We start from the raw sequence: 16,992 nt of genomic DNA, 5'->3' as shown, positions 1-16,992 counted from the left end.
ACTAATATTGTATCCTGCAACTTTAATGAATTAATTTATTACTTCTAATAGTTATTTGGTGGAGACTTTAGGGTTTTCTATGTGTAGTATCATGTTATCTGCAAATAGTGACAGTTTTACTTCTTCCCTTCCAATTTGGATACCTTTTATTTCTTTCTCTTGTCAGATTGCTATGGCTAGGACTTCCAATGCTATGTTAAATAGAAGTGGTGAGATTGGGCATCCTTGTCTTCTTCCTGAATTTAGAGGAAGACTGTCAACTTTTCACTGCTGACTATGAGGTAAGCTGTGGGTTTGTTGTAAGTGGCCTTTGTTATGTTGAGATATGTTCCCTCTATACCAATTCTGATGAGAGTTTTTATAATTAATCGGTGTTGAATTTTGTCAAATGCTTCTTCTGTATCTATTGAGATGATCATGTGATTTTTATACTTCCTTTAGTTAATGTGGTGTATCACATTGATTGATTTGCGAATATTGAACCACCCTGGCATCCCTGGAATAATTCATGGTGTATGATCCTTTTTATATATTGTTGGATTTGATTTGCCAATATTTTGTTGAGGATTTTTGCATCTATATTCATAGAAGATATTGGTCTGTAATTTTCTTTTATTGTAGTGTCTTTGTCTGGCTTTGGTATCAGGGTAATAGTACTCTTGTAGAATGAATTTTGGAGTTCCATCCTCTTCAATTTTTTGGGATAGTTTGAGAAAGATATGTATTAGCTCTTTTTTATATGCTTGGTAGAATTCCCCTGTGAAACTGTCCAGTCCTGAAATTTTGTTTGCTAGGAGTTTTTTTTTTTTTTTTTCAAATTACAAATTCAATTTCACTACTAGTGATCGGTCTGTTCAAATTGTCTGTTTCTTCTTGATTCAGTCATGGCACTTTGTATGTTTCTAGAAATTTGTCCATTTCTTCTAAGTTGCCCAATTTGTTAACTGTACATAGTATTCTCTTGTGATTTTTTTCTTTGTGTACAGACCTTATTTGTTAAAATATCATTACATTATGCCTCAGGACAAGAGCAAAGACCACCTTCTGCAGAAACTTAGGAATTATGTACAGAATTTTACAGGACAGAGGACAACACTTTAGCTGAAGCCTGTCTGCTGACCAGAGAAGGGTGTTCTGAGTGGACTCAGCAAAGAAAAGGAAATCAGGCAGGGAAGGTAAGGTGCCCATCTGAATCAAATTTCAGCTGCCATCAGGGCAAGTCTTGTGATGGTCACAGATTGGAGGCTTCGTTTTTTGGAAGGTTTGAGTACAGCACAAGAGTTCCATGTGTCTTTATGGCTACACCCCAGGCTGAGGTCAATGTCACTCAAATTCCTGGCCAGCCAAACTCTGGCAGCAAAGAGTCCCAAATTGAGGATCAAGTTCCTCCGAAAGTCATTCCTATTGGTAGCGAAGTGGTAGACGCCCTGAAGCCGATCTCCCACATTGTCTGGAATTTTGGGAGCTTCATTTGCCGAGCCTTGCAGCGGTCAGGCCAACCCCACTGGAAGCCATAGTAGCACCTCCGCTCTCTTATGATTTTTTGTATCTCTGTGTTATTGGTTGTTACTTCTCTTTCATTTCTTGTTCTGTTTATGCAGGTCATCTCTCTTTTCTTCTTGGTAAGCCTGGCTAAAGGTTTATCAATTTTGTTTATCTTTTTAAAAAAACAGCTCTTGGTTTCATGTATCTTTTCTATTGTATTTTCGTCTCTATTTTATTTATTTCCTCTCTAATGTTTATGATTTCCTTCCATCTGCAGACTTTGGGCTTTGTTAATTCTTCTTTTGCTAATTCCTTTAGGTGGTAGTTTAAGTTATTTATTTGAGATGTTTCTTGAGGAAGGCCTGTATTGCCATAAACTTCCCTCTTAGAACTGCTTTTACTGCATTCCACAGATTTTGGAAAGTTGTGTTTCCATTTTCATTCGTCTCAAGGTATTTTTTGATTTCCTCTTTGCTTTTTCATTGACCCACTAGGTTTTATTCGCATGTTGTTTAGTTTCCACGTTTGTGCTTTTCCCGTTTTTCTTTCTGCAATTGATTTAGTTTTATACTGTTGTGAAAAAATGCCTTATATAATTTCTATCCTTTCAAATTCGTTGTGACTTGTTTTGTGACCTAGTATGTGATGCATCATGGAGAATGTTCCAGGTGTACCTGAAAGGAATGTGTATTCTGCTGGTTTTGGATGTAATGTCCTGTAGATATCTACTAAGTTTAACTGGTCTATTGTGTCATTTAATATAATACCACTGTTGCCTTATTGAATTTCTGCCTGGATATATCCATTGTTGTAAGTGGGGTGTTAAAGTCCTCTCCTATTATTGTCAGCTTCTCCCTTTATGTCTGTTAATATTTGCTTTATATATTTAGATGCTCCTGTATTTGGTGCATATATGTTAATGAGTGTAATATCCTCTTCTTTTATTGATGGCTTTATCATTATGTAATGCCCTTCTTTGTCTTTTGGTATAGTCTTTGTTTTAAAGTCTATTTTGTCTGATATGAGTATTGCTACTTCCGCTTTCTTGTTTTTTCCATTTGTGTGAAATATCTTTTCCCATCCTTTCACTTTCAGTCTGTGTGTGTCTTTAAGTCTGAAGTGAGTATCTTGGAGGCAGCATACAGATGGGTCTTTTTTATCCAATCAGCCATCCTATGTCTTTTGATTGGACCAATTAGTCCATTAACATTTAAAGTAATTATTGATAGTTATGTACTAATTGCCATTTTATTACTTGTTTTCTGGTTGTTTTTGTAGTTCTTCTCTGTTATTTCTTCCTTTTGTTTCTCCCCTTGTGAATTGATTTTCTTTTGCAATATGCTTGAGTAACTTCCTTTTTGTTTTTTGTGTATCTGTGTAGGTTCTCACCAGATGTCCTCTTTATTTCTTTGGAATAGTGATGTTCCTATTTTATGGATAATGAGGCACTCATATGAGTGTGGCCTGAATTCTCTCCTGGTAATATTCAAAATTACCGATTTTTTAGGATAATATAGAAAGAGTCCTTCAAAATTATTTAGTCACTATTAATAAAAATGCACATGTAGCCTACAAAACTAGGGATGACTCACAACTTTTGGCTAGGCCTTACTCAAAGCCTCATAATCACAATATGATGGAAATTTCAAGACCCCCAAGACACAGACTAATTAAGAGTTTATATTGTTCATTTACTCTTTATAAAGTATTATGGTAAGCAATACTCAGATATTTCTTACACTGCTCCCACATCATTGCCTCAAGGTCAGATTCTATAATTATCTGAGTCATCTGGGCCTTGAGCTGGCATTGCTGGCTCAAGCAATGGGTGACAGATGCCCATTCCTTGCAGCCAAAAGTGTCTGCCTGTCTGGCAACATTTATCTCACATGGGAATGATGTCAGAGTATTTCTCGTCCTGAAAGATATTTACCTAAAGCAAAAACTCGTTGATTAATTTTGATTATGTTAGTGACAATACTGTTATGTATGCAGCTGAACAATTCCTCAGATGTCTGGACTGTATTCAATAAGTATATCCTGAATTTCTACTCCAAATTTATGTTACTGATAGTTGCTATCAGCCTGAATTTCAGCAGTTTCATGAAAGGAAGCTATGTGGACAGAAATTTAGGACAATTTTGTGATTCATATGCCACTTCTCAAATTCTAATTGTGCCTTTTTTGATAACACAGTTTCCTTTTGGGTCTGTGAAATTAAATTCCTTTTATAACCAAGCTGCACAGATAGGAGAGATGCTTGGTAATCCAAACACATCTTGAGGTTTGCACATCAAAAGCAGCTGCAGAAACTTAAAGTATGGTTCATATTCATCAAAATATGTATATTCTGAAATTTGGACTTTATTTCTACCAAAATAGTACAGCAACTCCTCAAATCTATAATTCCATTAAGCTCAGAGAAGTTGCCATGAGCTCAACTTACATGGCTGGTTTGAGCCACAGATCTTCACTTCCTGAAACAAAAGCCATTCCTTTCCCCTGTGGTTTCAAGCTCAGTACATTCAGATGTTTCATCAGACCAGAAAGAAAGCACAATCTCTTGGGTCCCTGCATGTTGAGCAAGTTGGGCCTCTGAGAGCCCTTTCATTCACCAAAGTCCTTGACCTCAAAACAACTCTTTAACAAATTCCCATAACCTAGCCTTCTGATTTCATTAAAATAAACCCCAACTGTACACACTGCTTTGTCTTTGTCCAGTTTGGTGATGGTTAAGAACACAGGCACAAAACATATTGACAACCATGGTAACTTCCTTTTTTACACCAGGAAAAGAATATTTCTTGTACAGCTCAAGTCACAAATTTGCCTGATGAATGATGCAAGGAGCATCAGACTTCTCCTTTGTCTTGAATTAGTATCAAAGCATCCCTACCCCCTCTTTCATTTACAGGTACCCCACCTATAAAAGACATCCATGTTTATACCAGACTTCTCAAATTCCTTAGTGGCAGAGACAGCCCTTGAAAAGGTCTGTGTTCTAGCTAATCAGGGTCAGTTAGGTCACCTACTTTATAGCATTCCAGTCCATACATTTGGCACGTGGACTGTACATTTTAAATTTAAAATAAAATAAATATTTTTACATTGTTGTTTAAGTGTGTGTGTGTGTGTGTGTGTGTGTGTGACAGTGGTTTTCAAACTTTTTTTTGTTTAATACATCTGGAAGTTCAATATGTGAAGGAAATAAAAGAGAAGCCAGTTGTACTAAAAGGGGGCTGAGACACAAAATCCCCAGGCCTGTTTGAAGCCCATTTTGATGCATAGTCAATTTTTGTGACTAGTCCCTGGGTAAATGAAGAGAAGATATATTATTTGCATATATATATTTATACCTTTATATAAATGTATATAAATACATATATATGTATGTATATAACCTACCATATTAATTATGTTACTTAAGTCTTCTCTATCCTTACTTATTTTGTTATTTTTTATGATGTGATTAGTCATGGTTTCTGTGGATTTCTTCTTGAATTTCCTGTAATTCTTGCTTTATGAATTTGAATGCTATGTTATTTGGTGCATGGATGTTCCTACGTGTGACATCTTAATTTTTCAGCTCACACTTTATTGTTATAAACAAATAATCTTTGTCTTCGTCTCATTTATTGCTTTTTCCATGAATTAAGCTTTGTTTGAGATATAATTTTGATCTTGGCTTCATTTGCTTGGTATCCCTTTGTCTATTTTATTTTTGTTTTAAATCACTTTGTTTTCATTATCTTACGTATATAGCACATAGTTGGGGCTTGGTTTGATATTCCATCTGGGAAAAGTTTTCAATTAATTGGTAAATTTAATCTTTTTATAGTTACTGAAATGAGAATTATGTTTTATTTTAGTCTACTTGTCATTTTTTGTTATGATTTTGTTTTATATAACTCATTTAATTTTTTGTCAGTATACGGCCTGTATATTCTCTGTATATGCATGTTTTTTGAACTTGAAAGGCATGTATTTTTGCTCTAGTGGATAGCTTAATAACTTTATAACTGTTACTATTTTTAGATATTATTCAAAGCAGAGAGCAGTATATTTCCTGTTCTTCCCCTCCCCATTCACTAACTATACATTTCTTTGTAATGTTTACCTTATTTCTTTTCTCTTTCATCTTCTGTTGGTTGTTTCATTGCTATATTGTCAGGATTTTAAAAAATTTACTCTCTGTTCTCTGACCATAATTCTCACATTTGCTTTAGACTTAATTCTGCAGATAAGTGGATTTGAGGATCACTGCCAGCTTTTTAAATTTTTTTCTAAATTCATGGTTGGCTAAATTTCATCCTCTACTAATGTCCTATAGAAGGGCACATGAAAACCATATTGCTTGCATTTTCAAAAATGTTGTCTATTACATTTATACTTGAACAAGTTTCTCTGGTATCAAATTCTTGGATATAAAATCCTTTGGTTCAGATTTTGATTTTTTCCCCCCCTTATAGAGATCTTGATCATTTTTAACTAGCTATCCAAAAGATTTTCATTAGCTTTGAAATCCGTTAACTTTACTAGATTATGTCTAGTTTGACTATTCTGTGCCATTTTTTTTCTTTGGGATACTGTATGCCCCTTCTATCTATAAATTTAGGTCCTCTTATATTTCTGGAAAGTCACTCAAAATATTTATGTAAGCTTTTTTTTTCTGTCTCAATATCTAGATTATTTTCTTGGTTTTCTTTCTTAATTATGCATATACTGACTTTCTTTTGTCTCTCTAACATTTACATAATTTTCTTTCTAATCCTTTAAAAACTGTTTATTTCCATTTCATTTTACTTGCTTTTCTCAATATGGTATTCCCTGACTCTAAAAATATTTTATTTTGTTTTTGTTGTTTTCCTTAATAAGTGTTTATTTTCCTTTGTGCTATTTCTAAGTCTGCCTTCATTTTTGAGATAGTTTAATTTTGTTTCCTCCCACTTCTTTTAATTCATATTTGAATTCCTTTTGTGGTTTTGCTTTATTTTAAAAAATTTCAAGTGAAGAGAGTTAGGAAAGTTGAGTTAATCATAATTGTCAGTACTTGCTACATTAACAGTTGACTCATGCAAGTTCAGCCTTATTTATTTCTTCCTTTTTATTCATATTCCTATACCCCCATAGGCAATCATTCGCATATGTTAAATGTGCATCTTTCAATGTGTTTTTGTTATATGTGTATTGTTTTTATGTATATACTTTTTCAATGAACATACATGGTAATGATCATATATCTTTATTTTTCACTTAGCATTATGTTTTTAAGATCCATCCATGTTGCTTTGTGGCCCTCTAATCAGTTGCTTCTAATGTGGCATAAAACTCCATGATGTGCATTTACTACTTTTTACTTATTCACTCTCCTGGTGATAGTTACCAGAGTGCTTCCAACTCCCCGCCACCACAAATAACCCTGCTGTCTTAACCCATTCGGGTTGCTATAACAAAATACCATAGAATGGGTAGCTCATAAACAGCAGAAATTCATTTCAAAGATCCTCTTCCAAGTTGCACCCTTAACTTTTAAAATTTATGGCTGTACATTTGGTTAAAATTTTCTTTTGCTTAATGGCAACATTTTTTAATGAGAATTTTAATTTGCCATTTGTTTCCTATTCTCTTCTTTTTTTCTTACGGTATCTTTGTATGCTGGTTCCTTTTTGATTGACTACTCATCTTTGAAGGAAAAGTTTTTCAAAATATGCAACTTACCAAAGGTTTATGCTGAGGAGGGGCCTCCCCAAACATGTTCCAGCCCAATAGGAATTCTCCTTATGACACAAAGTTTATGTGGATGAGTTCCTTCAGCTTCTACTTCTAAGAGAAACTGGTGGTTGCAGGGCTGCTCACATTGCAGAGTCCATCTTGCCTCAGCAACAGAATGCTTCCTGCATATATGGCATGTCTGAATGATTCCTCTTCCAACTGTGCCTTACCTCCTCCTCTTTCATAATAAATCAGATTGAGAGGAGGCATTGCTGCCAATACACATACTTGATTCCCTCGTTTCAGATGAAGGATTTTTGGTTTTGCCCCTAAGTTAAGTCAGTTGTTGAAGTGTATTTTGTTGATGTTTTCTGAGATCTGTAGCCATTGACATTTTTTATCAGTCTTCCTGTCCTTCACTGTACCTCTGCACATATTGTAGTTTAGGGTTTCAGGTGTCTCCTGTTTTCAGTGAAAATGGATTTTGCATTTTTGTGTGTCATTATCTTTGCTACTGGGTAAGTTCTGAGAGTAGAAGGACTTGTAGAAGATGCTGTATTTACTCCACCATTTTAATTCTGGATGTTTCTCCATAATACATTTTAAAAGCCACTGTTTTATGTATATATTATGTTATCTCACTGTTGATTCTTAAAGTTTAGCATTATAAGAATTGCTTCCAATGTTTGTTAAAAATTTCAGTAATTAGGCCCAGTCCTCAAAGATTCTGATTCATAGGGCCTGGGCTAAACACACACCTCAGGTGATTCTGATGCTGGTGGCTCACCAACCGCATCTTGTAGGCGGCCGCTTAATAGTATTAACTGCCTGAATTACAAGGGCATTTGCGTGAGAACTCTTGGTATATGTAGTAGAAAAGATACTGTTTTTATAAATAAGACTGGCTGAGATAACATATGTAGCGCTAGAGAAGTACTGAGGCAGGGATGTTTTCTTTAGAGAATGGAGAAACATTTTTTTTCCTACCTCAGAAATATTATGTGATCCATTCAGTTGAGTGGTATTTAGCACACTAATTATAGGCAATAAATATTGATGAATGGCAACATCAAAATAAGGCATAGTTTAATAGGTAGAAAGTCTCAGACTCCCCAAAAGTGACCCAAGAAATACAAGTTATCTATAGTTTATGTGACCAATCAGGCAAGTACTCCCTTAGGGTCAACTTAACCATATGGTGGATTATCTGTTAATTTGTGGACGTGTTAGATACAGTGCATGTAACTTCACCCCTCTTCCTCCCCCCACAGTATTCTTTGTGGCAGACTGCTAGTTCTCCATTTTTCCTGGGCAGATGACTTTCAATGTAAAGACTACATTTCCCAGCCTTCCTTATAGCCATGTTTGGCCATGTGACCAAGTTCTCATGAACTAATGAGTCCTCCTTTATTTTTCTTCATAGCGTGCCTCATTACCTATCATGTTATTATATATCTATTCCTGTATTGACTGTCTCCTGCACTAGAATGTAAGAGCCATAAAGGCCAGGACATTGTCTTATTCTCTGTCATATTCCCAGCATCTAAATCAGCATTTGGCATGTAAGGGACACTCAGTAAATAAGGGAATGAATGCATAAAAGAATTACTGCAAAGATATAAGGATTATTAGATATTACAGGACATGTGGCTTCCCAGTATTCCTATAATGAGGATGACTAATAGGCCTCATAAAGGATAGTTTATTCTGCTTTGGGTTACCAGTTGAGCTTGAATAATCACTCTCCCTGAGTACACTTATTTTCAAATTCATATTTTCAAAGAGAAGGGAATTGACTGGGTTTATCTCATTCAACAGAATGAAGGATCCCAGATGTGGATCCCTGTTGTTGAAGGTTGACTTTCCTCATATCCATTCTAAACACACAGGGTTGCTTTTGGCTCAGGTAACTATACAGGTCCAGTTATAAATGGTCAACACAGCATGGTTGGTTTCTCTTAATTGTATACTGGCATGAGTCTCGGCAACCTTGCGCAGAAAGACCATCTATCCTCACAAGAATGTGGTGAATATTGCTGGCACTCCCAGGCTTTCAAATGTTGCTTCATGGGAAGTTGTTTGTGCTGTATTACATGTGTTTCACATGTATTTGAAAGCATTTTTTAGATGTCCTGTTCTGAAGTGTCAGAATGATACAATGAAAATATACAGACTAGTATTCCAAAGACCTGGGTTCAAGACCAGCACATATTAGCTCTGTGACTTTGAATAAATCACCTCATCTTTCTGAGTCTCAGTTTCCTCATTTGTGAAAACAGGTGATGAGGTGAGATGACTTAAAGGTCTCCTCCAGCTCCAATATTTTATGACTCTGTAAGTACTTTTAGAAATTTCACAGCATAATTGTGAACATTCCCAACTATATCAAACATCCTCTCTTTGAATGTAGATTTGATTTTTTGGAACAGATAAAATTTATCAGAACCAAGTGTTCTAATACTATATAAGACAAATGTAGATGGCAATGTTTTTAAGGCTTGGAATTATCATGCTTGCCTTTATTTCCTGTATATTCATTTGCAAGTGGCAGAAAATGCAACACAAATTGGCTTAAGCTAAGAGATAATTACTGGCTCATATAACTAAAAAGTTCAGCGTCTCCAGCTTCAGTCACAGCTTGATCCAGGAAGTGAAATAATGTCCTCAGGACCCACACTTGGTTTTCTTATCTCTCAGTTCTGCCTTCTCCCTGTTAGTTCCATTCTCAGGCATGTTCTTCATTGGGTGGCAAGATCACTGCCAGCAGCCTCAGGCTTACATTTAATCTTCTCAGCAATCCTCATAGAAAGAGAGATTCACTTTTCTCAACAATTTCCCATAAGTCCCAGAATTGATTTTTATCAGCCGTGCTTGGTCATGTGCTTATCATGAACTAATCACAGAGACCAGGAGGATTCTCTGACTGGTTAAGCCTGGGTCACATGCTCACCCCTGAAGTGGCGGGAATTCAGTTCTACTTGAGTCACATGTACTGAATATGGTAGGAGGGTACTTCCCCAAATAAAATCACTGCGCTGATCTCAAAAAGGTAGAATGATGCTGAACATTAGAGAAGGAGGGTGCGGGGAAAGAAAGAGGGGAAGAGATCTACTCAGTTGTTGCATTTGACAAATTCATCCTTTGAAATGTTTCCCCTTTCCTGTTTTTTTTTTTTTGCAGTATAGACACTCACTATCTCGTAGTAGCTTCCTAGTAATTTCCTTGCCTTGAGTCATCCCCCGCCTGCCCCTGCCCCCGCCATCCCAAGTACATTCTAGGCATTGCCACCATGTTATTCTTCCTAAAGCACTGGTTTGATCATTTCACTCTCCAGCTCAAAATCTTTCAGGAACTCTCTTCTGACTACTGTACTGGATTCCATATTCTTCAGTCTGGCATTTAAATCTTCCACAATCTGGCTCCCACATATTTCCAGGCTTATCTATCTACCTATGCTTGTCCCAGGTGCACTGTTCACCATCATGTTTTCCTTACAATGCCTTTGCTCTATTTGTACGTTCTACCCTATCACCATTTCTCCCATCCTAAGTGTGATATCAGATGATGAGCCAGATACTGCAGGTTGTTTCCAATATCTGTTCTCCCCTTTTTCTTTAGTATTAGAACCATTGATTTCTAGCTAGACACGTGGCCACTCAATAGAGACTATATGTTTCAACATCAATTATAGTTAAGTGTTGACCAATGTGGTGTAAGTGCAGTGATGTATACAACTTCTGCAAGTGTTTCTAAATAGAGGGATGTTCTCTTCTGCCCCATCACCTTTCTGCTGCCTGGAATAAGGATGTGATGGCTGGAGCTTGAGCAGCCTGCTTGATGGTAGAAGCTGCATCTTCAGGATGGTGAAGCCACAAGATAGAAGGAGCCTGTGTCCATGATGATGAGAGAGCCACCATATCAACCCTACACTGCCTACACATACATGAGAGGGATACACTTTATTTTGTTTAAGTTAGTGTTATTTTGAGTTTTTAACTGCAACAGAAACCAATCTTTCCATTAAAATATGTTACTTAGGAAAATTTTCTGGTGGCCAATAACAGGAATCCATTCAAAGAAGAATGGGGGAATTATTTTAAGGATATAGGATTGTTTTCAGAACCCATGGGCAGGGATGAAAGAAGACTCAGGAATAGACCTGAACCTGGGACTGAAACATTGTGGGGAAGCTAGGAGGTCTTCTCATTGTGTCTCATCTCTCCTTCTCTTCCCTCTTACTGCAGATTATTTATGTACCTGGTGTAGAGAAGCAGTAAATAAATATTTGTTTAATGGATGGCAATTTGTGTGTCTGTGAAATAAACTGGATCCAAAGCCAAGTCTCAAAACATTTCCTTATAAATATGTAGCTTGTTAAAGTGACTCATTTGTAGGGGATCATACATTTTAGAGTCTAAGCCCTTCTATCAGCCCTTTCTCTCAGCCCTCTGATTTTTTCAGTTGCCTATTCTGACATCAGAAAAAGGGAGTGAAATGCAGAGTTGTGCACAACTGATCTCATGAAAGATACATTAAAGACAACTCTGCTTTGTACAGGAGTTGCAAAAGCAAATTTTTATGTGACACAAGCACTGGTCCACAAGTAAGCATTTTGCTAGACAAGGAAATGAGAGGTTATTTTTGGTACATTTTTTTCCCTAACCAGCTTTTTTGTTTGTTTGTTTGTTTCATTTTGCATTGTTATTATTTACTGTCTAGGTTCTTGCTTTTACCTAGTTTTTGCCGTTGAGGGCTTCTTATGTTCTTGTCAGCTTATTGATATGTTTCATAAGATGTTTTATATATTTAATCTACCATTTGGTGGGAGAATCAGCCAATCTCTCGTCTGCCATACAGTTGGACACGAAGCCCAGTGTGTTTTTTAAAAGCGTTTTTAAAAAAGTTCATTTGTTTGTAGATTCTACCCTGAGTTCTGAAGACCAGGGCCCTAACTCTGGTGGTCCAAGCTCCCGATCTGTAAAGATGAACTACCTTTACACCTACATCAAATTGCTTTTTATAAAAGGCTTATGAGATAATTAATCTGAAGTCAGTTTGAAACCAGAAAGTACCATGTAAACATACAACACTTTCTGAACTTTGAAAATAAAACAGAGGCAAACGAGCAATAAAAGTTGTAACTAAGGATAGCAACCTTAGAATGATTTGTTCAATTTAAAATATTTAGATATTTGCAGTCCTTTGTTTTCTGGCCCTTGATATAACTTATATTTTAGTGAAAGAAAAAGAAGGCAAACCTGAGCACACTATAAAATCCATCATCATGTTTTTAAAGTTTGTGAGGAGTCTGTTACTTTAGTATATGGCTGAGCAATCTAACTTAGGATGCTTACAACGCTTTATGTATTTTGCAGGCTGAGATTCTGAGTGTATAACATTCTGTAATGCATCTTGGTCTCTGTGCTGCAAGGACACTAAAGTCCTACTACAGGTAACTACTCAGATAGCTCTTCTCATTCTCAAACTGTGTTAGCAGGTGAAACACCTCTAAGTCCATTCCTAAGAGCCTTGTGGATGACAGGTGGGCCAACATGGGACTCGGGCCCATGGCTACTGCTCACTATTTCCTGTAGATGCATGATATCTTAGGTCCTATGTAGAACACAGCATAGGGCCTGTCCTCTAAACATTTATATACCAAGACAGTGTATCTACATGTATATCATTAACTCATTCTGCATTTTCTGAGCCAGTCCTCCTACACGTCAGGCTTTGTTCCTGTTCTCAAAAAGTTCATAAGGAAATAGACAAAACTACAATTACCGTTCTATGTGATAAGTGCTAGAAAGAGATAAAGTGCTATAAGAGTACAGTAAAGGGCACCTAGCCCACACTGGGGTGGGATAAGGCTGGGTGGCAAGGAACAGGGAAGGGTTCACAATGGAATTGATGCCTGGGCAGAATAATGAAGGATAAGCAAGAATAAGCTAGGTAAGGAAAAGATGGAGGGCCAGGGCATAACAAGAAAAAGGAGCAGCATATGTAAAGACAGCATGTACGAAGGAGTATGGCAAGACTGGAGAACCCAAGTAGTTTGCTGTATGATGAGTTTATTTATTTCACTTAGTTGTTATTGACACATTTGTTTTCTTCACTATGTTTGAGTGCTTGGATGATGGAGATTGTGTGTAATGGTTTCTCTCTTCCTACGTCTAGCAGTAGGCACGTAGATCGAGCATAAAAAATGTTTGATGAATGAACGACATGGTGTAAGGGAGAATAGTTAGAAGTCCATTAATGAGTAGGGTCATGTCTAGTCCCAGTGAATAACAGATGGGGTAGATTTAAGAATTATTTGCAAAATAGGATGGATAGGACTTGATATATTGGAGATGGAGTATAAAAGAGTAAATAATGACTTTCTAGGTTTCTGTTTTTATTATAGGTGGATGATAATAATGATGTTATTAATAATAGCTAATATTCATTAGGCACTTTGTGTCATGAAGTACACTAAGTATTTCACATATATTAAGCCATTTAATTTCTTAACGACTTAGTTACGTAGGTAATCTTATTATCCCCATTTACTGGAGCTATTAGAGATCAACTAGCCCAAGGTCACTGACACAGCTAGTAGGTGCCAAGCTCAAACCCAGGAATTCTGATTCCTATAGCCATCCACATAACCTACTCTTCTTTACTGCCTCTAATAAATGTGATCAATATACAGAGCAGGGGTCCTACTCAATACATATATCACACAAATTGCATGTAACTCTTTTACTAAACATAGAGACACATACTATGATGTGACTGCCTCTTTTGGATCAGATTTTCGGAAGCCTGGTTTGTATTTTCACGTTTCCTCTCTGGAGGACCTAAAGTGGGGTGGAAGTTATCAAAGAGTTGACACAAAAGATGAGAGAAGGCAGGTGCAGAAACGACATTTTCGAATGCTCTAGCAGCTGCTGGAATGCTGGAATCTAGGTTCTATCAGACTCCCCCTCCTCCCATCCATCCCCCCAGAGACAACAGACACGCACGAGTGCACCCACACCCACACCCACACACGTTGTAAGGTACATATGCACGCCGTGTGTCAGGTTGGTTCTAGCTGTCCTCAACTCACATCGAAGGTTCATTTTCCGACTCCTGGAAAGCCCAACACACTCGAAGTGAACCCGAGACCGCCTGTCGAGCCCAGGGCAACAAGGCTTAGCGCCAGCTCGCCCTGTTCCCAAGGAAACCGCCCGCTGAGGCACCTGGGGCCCGCGCCGGGCACCTGCGAAAGCCCCGGCTGTCGCCAGGGGGCGCGGGAGCGCGTCGGCCCCACCGGCCCCACGCCCGCCCCGCCCCCATCCCCGCCTTCCCTCCCCGGGGCCGGACCGCTCCCGGCTCCCAGCTCCGCTGCCGGCGCAGGCGCAGTCCCGCGCTCCCTCGGCGGCTGCCCCCCGGTAGTGCACCCGCCGCGGCTGAGTGTAGCGGCGTCGGCCCGCCGTTCTCCTCCGCCTGTGACTCCTTCGGCGCGCGTTGTGTGCGGTTCTGCGCGCGCCCCTGAGCGCCGGCCGCGGCCGCGGTGAGTTAGTCAGGTGAGTGCATCCGCGGGAGGGAGAGGCCCGGGGCGCGGAGCACCGCCCCCCTCGGTGCCCGCGCGCCCGCCGCCCGCGAGTCGGCCTGGAGGGGTGGCCGCGGCAGGTGCAGGTGAGGGCGCGGCGCGCGGAGACCCGGCCGACTGTCCTGGCCCAGGGAGCGCGCTCCCCCGCCTGGGCTCGCGGGCTCCGGGACCCCGGCGGCGGCGGCGGGGGTTCGGCGCTTCGGAGCATCTGGGCGCCCCCTGGGGCCGCTGGTGGGCGTCGGGCGGCGGCGGCGGCTCGTCCCCTGTCCTCCGGGCCCCGGCGCGTTACTCATTAACTGCGCGGTTCCGAGCGCTGAGGCTGGGAGCCCGGCGCCCGGTTACCTGTCGGCTGGGCGCGCGCGGCCGGGAGCTGGGGCCCCGGGGTTGCGGAGGGGGCTGTAAGGAGAGTTCGCGAACAAGTCTGGAGGCCGGCGCTGGACGGGGCGAGGCAGTAGGCGTGGACCGGAGACGGCGAGCGGGGCACCGAGTCGAGGCGTAGAGGTCACCCTCGGGAGGTTTCGGCGAAACCTGGTGGGCAAGAGCCGGCACCCGGGATCGCGCCTTAGGAGGCAGCTCAGTTCAGCCTGACTTTTGTTTCGGGGAGTTGAGGCGAGCTGCACAGACGTAATTGTAATTACACAGCCCTTCCAGCGTGGATAACTCGCTCCGACCGCCCGGGGAAAAGAGAGCTTAATGGACTCTGGAAGTGATGGTGGTAGGTGGAATCTGCAGCATGTGAAGAGTTGTCAGTTGTTATGGGATTTAAAAAAGAAAAAAAATCTGTAATGACTAAAGGGTAAGGTCTTGAAAATTAAGAGCGCTCAGTTAATACTGATTCCGAAGAGGCAGTTTAGTTTCGTGGAAATGTAGCATATTCCGAGGATACCTGTTTCCTACTCTTCTGTTTCCCCCTCCAACTTATCCCTTGCAGGGTAGGGAAACAGCCATGTAATCTTTTGCCGTGGAATGATTACATAATTGGAGGAGAGGCCGATAAGAGGATTAAAAACAAAACCGTTCTATTGTAAATCTGTTGAAAGACCTGGTTTCTGTTCATTATCCTCATTCGTATTTTGTTGTTCTTGCCCTTTTAAAGAAAAAAAAAATGGTGAATGGCGCTTCAAGGAGAAAAGAGGCAGAATAGATTTGTAGACCAATCATAGTAAATATTTGATACTGGTAAATATTCCACCAGTTTTATGGGGCCTTGTCCTGTTAACATTTGCTATTTATTTACTAGTGCCGTGCATTTTGATAGGACACTTCATGTTTGGACAGACACGTATCCTAAATATGGTTTATGTGATATAATCCTAAAGCCCTTGTGGAATGTATAGAAATTGACTTAGCAGTTATACAGTTTTACTACAGTAGTGTATGTCTTACTATTAGAAGAAAAGCCTTTTCATTGTTTTCTTTTTCCATTTCAGTAATATTATATATTGGTACATACCTTTGTGAACCAAAGTGGATACATTTAGTATAACTCTTCCTTGTGTGTTTGGCGAACACCTATCTGTGGTATGGAATACCTCTGACTTTTCACCAGGATGGATATTTGATGTTCAGCTGCTTTGTGAATTTGCTAATTCGTGGAGTTTCTAATTAGATCCAGCTGTACTTTTTGGATTGGTGTAGTTATGCATGTGCTTCCTTTGATGATATTATTTTCCTTTAATTTTCACTAAACCCTCAACCTCTGCAACACATGCATAGACACTCTACAAATAATTTTTTAAATTGAAAGAGTCTTAGAAGACAATCTACATCATCATCTTGTTTTTTGATATGGCAGAACAAAAACTGGTAGGTTACAGTAGTTTCACATGTATTATTGTAGTTAACCTTTTTCCCCCTCCCTTTCTGAGCAGGACTCGCTGAACCAATTTTAATGAAAAACTGTCTATATTTAAAGTTTTAGCTCCATTACTTACCGTGCATATGACCTTGAGTAAAGCATTTAACCTCTGAGCCTATTTTCTCCATTTGTAAATGGATGTAGTGTTAGGTTGAACCATATGAATTTGCCAGTATTCAGCTGTTTTTAATATGGCTCAACCTAATATGAACTTCATAATGGTGGGATGAGAATTAAATGAGATACTCCACGTGGGAGGTGGAGGAGAGGAACAGATGTTAACGTAACAGTGTGCCATGCATCTTGCTTGTTACTTCAAGTACCTTGACTCCTCTAGTCCTCAGCACATTCCTGGAGT

At 39.3% G+C, this 16,992-nt stretch overlaps 1 protein-coding gene and 1 long non-coding RNA gene across 4 annotated transcripts in view; both read left to right on the top strand.

Annotated features, from left to right (window-relative positions):
• RAB3IP (RAB3A interacting protein) overlaps positions 1–16,992 on the top strand; it is a 168,079-nt gene that overhangs the window by 103,365 nt on the left and 47,722 nt on the right. The window contains exon 1 of one of the 3 annotated variants that reach the window (XR_012324609.1): positions 14,604–14,750. The exons of 1 other annotated variant lie outside the window; for it this stretch is intronic. The gene's annotated coding sequence lies outside the window, so the exon portion shown is untranslated. Of the gene's footprint in view, positions 1–14,603; positions 14,751–16,309; positions 16,583–16,992 lie in introns of those variants that run through there. One more of the 3 variants, XR_012324610.1, reaches the window with a different exon arrangement.
• Positions 304–11,500, top strand: LOC109547199 (uncharacterized). The gene is made up of 2 exons (XR_002172950.3): positions 304–1,175; positions 11,002–11,500. It is a non-coding gene; the product is annotated as an uncharacterized lncRNA (long non-coding RNA).

Source organism: Tursiops truncatus, chromosome 11, assembly GCF_011762595.2.
Source record: "Tursiops truncatus isolate mTurTru1 chromosome 11, mTurTru1.mat.Y, whole genome shotgun sequence".
Lineage (NCBI taxonomy): Eukaryota > Metazoa > Chordata > Mammalia > Artiodactyla > Delphinidae > Tursiops > Tursiops truncatus.
The sequence above is the reverse complement of the archived record's forward strand: the minus strand, read 5'-3'. Positions and strand labels throughout refer to the sequence as shown.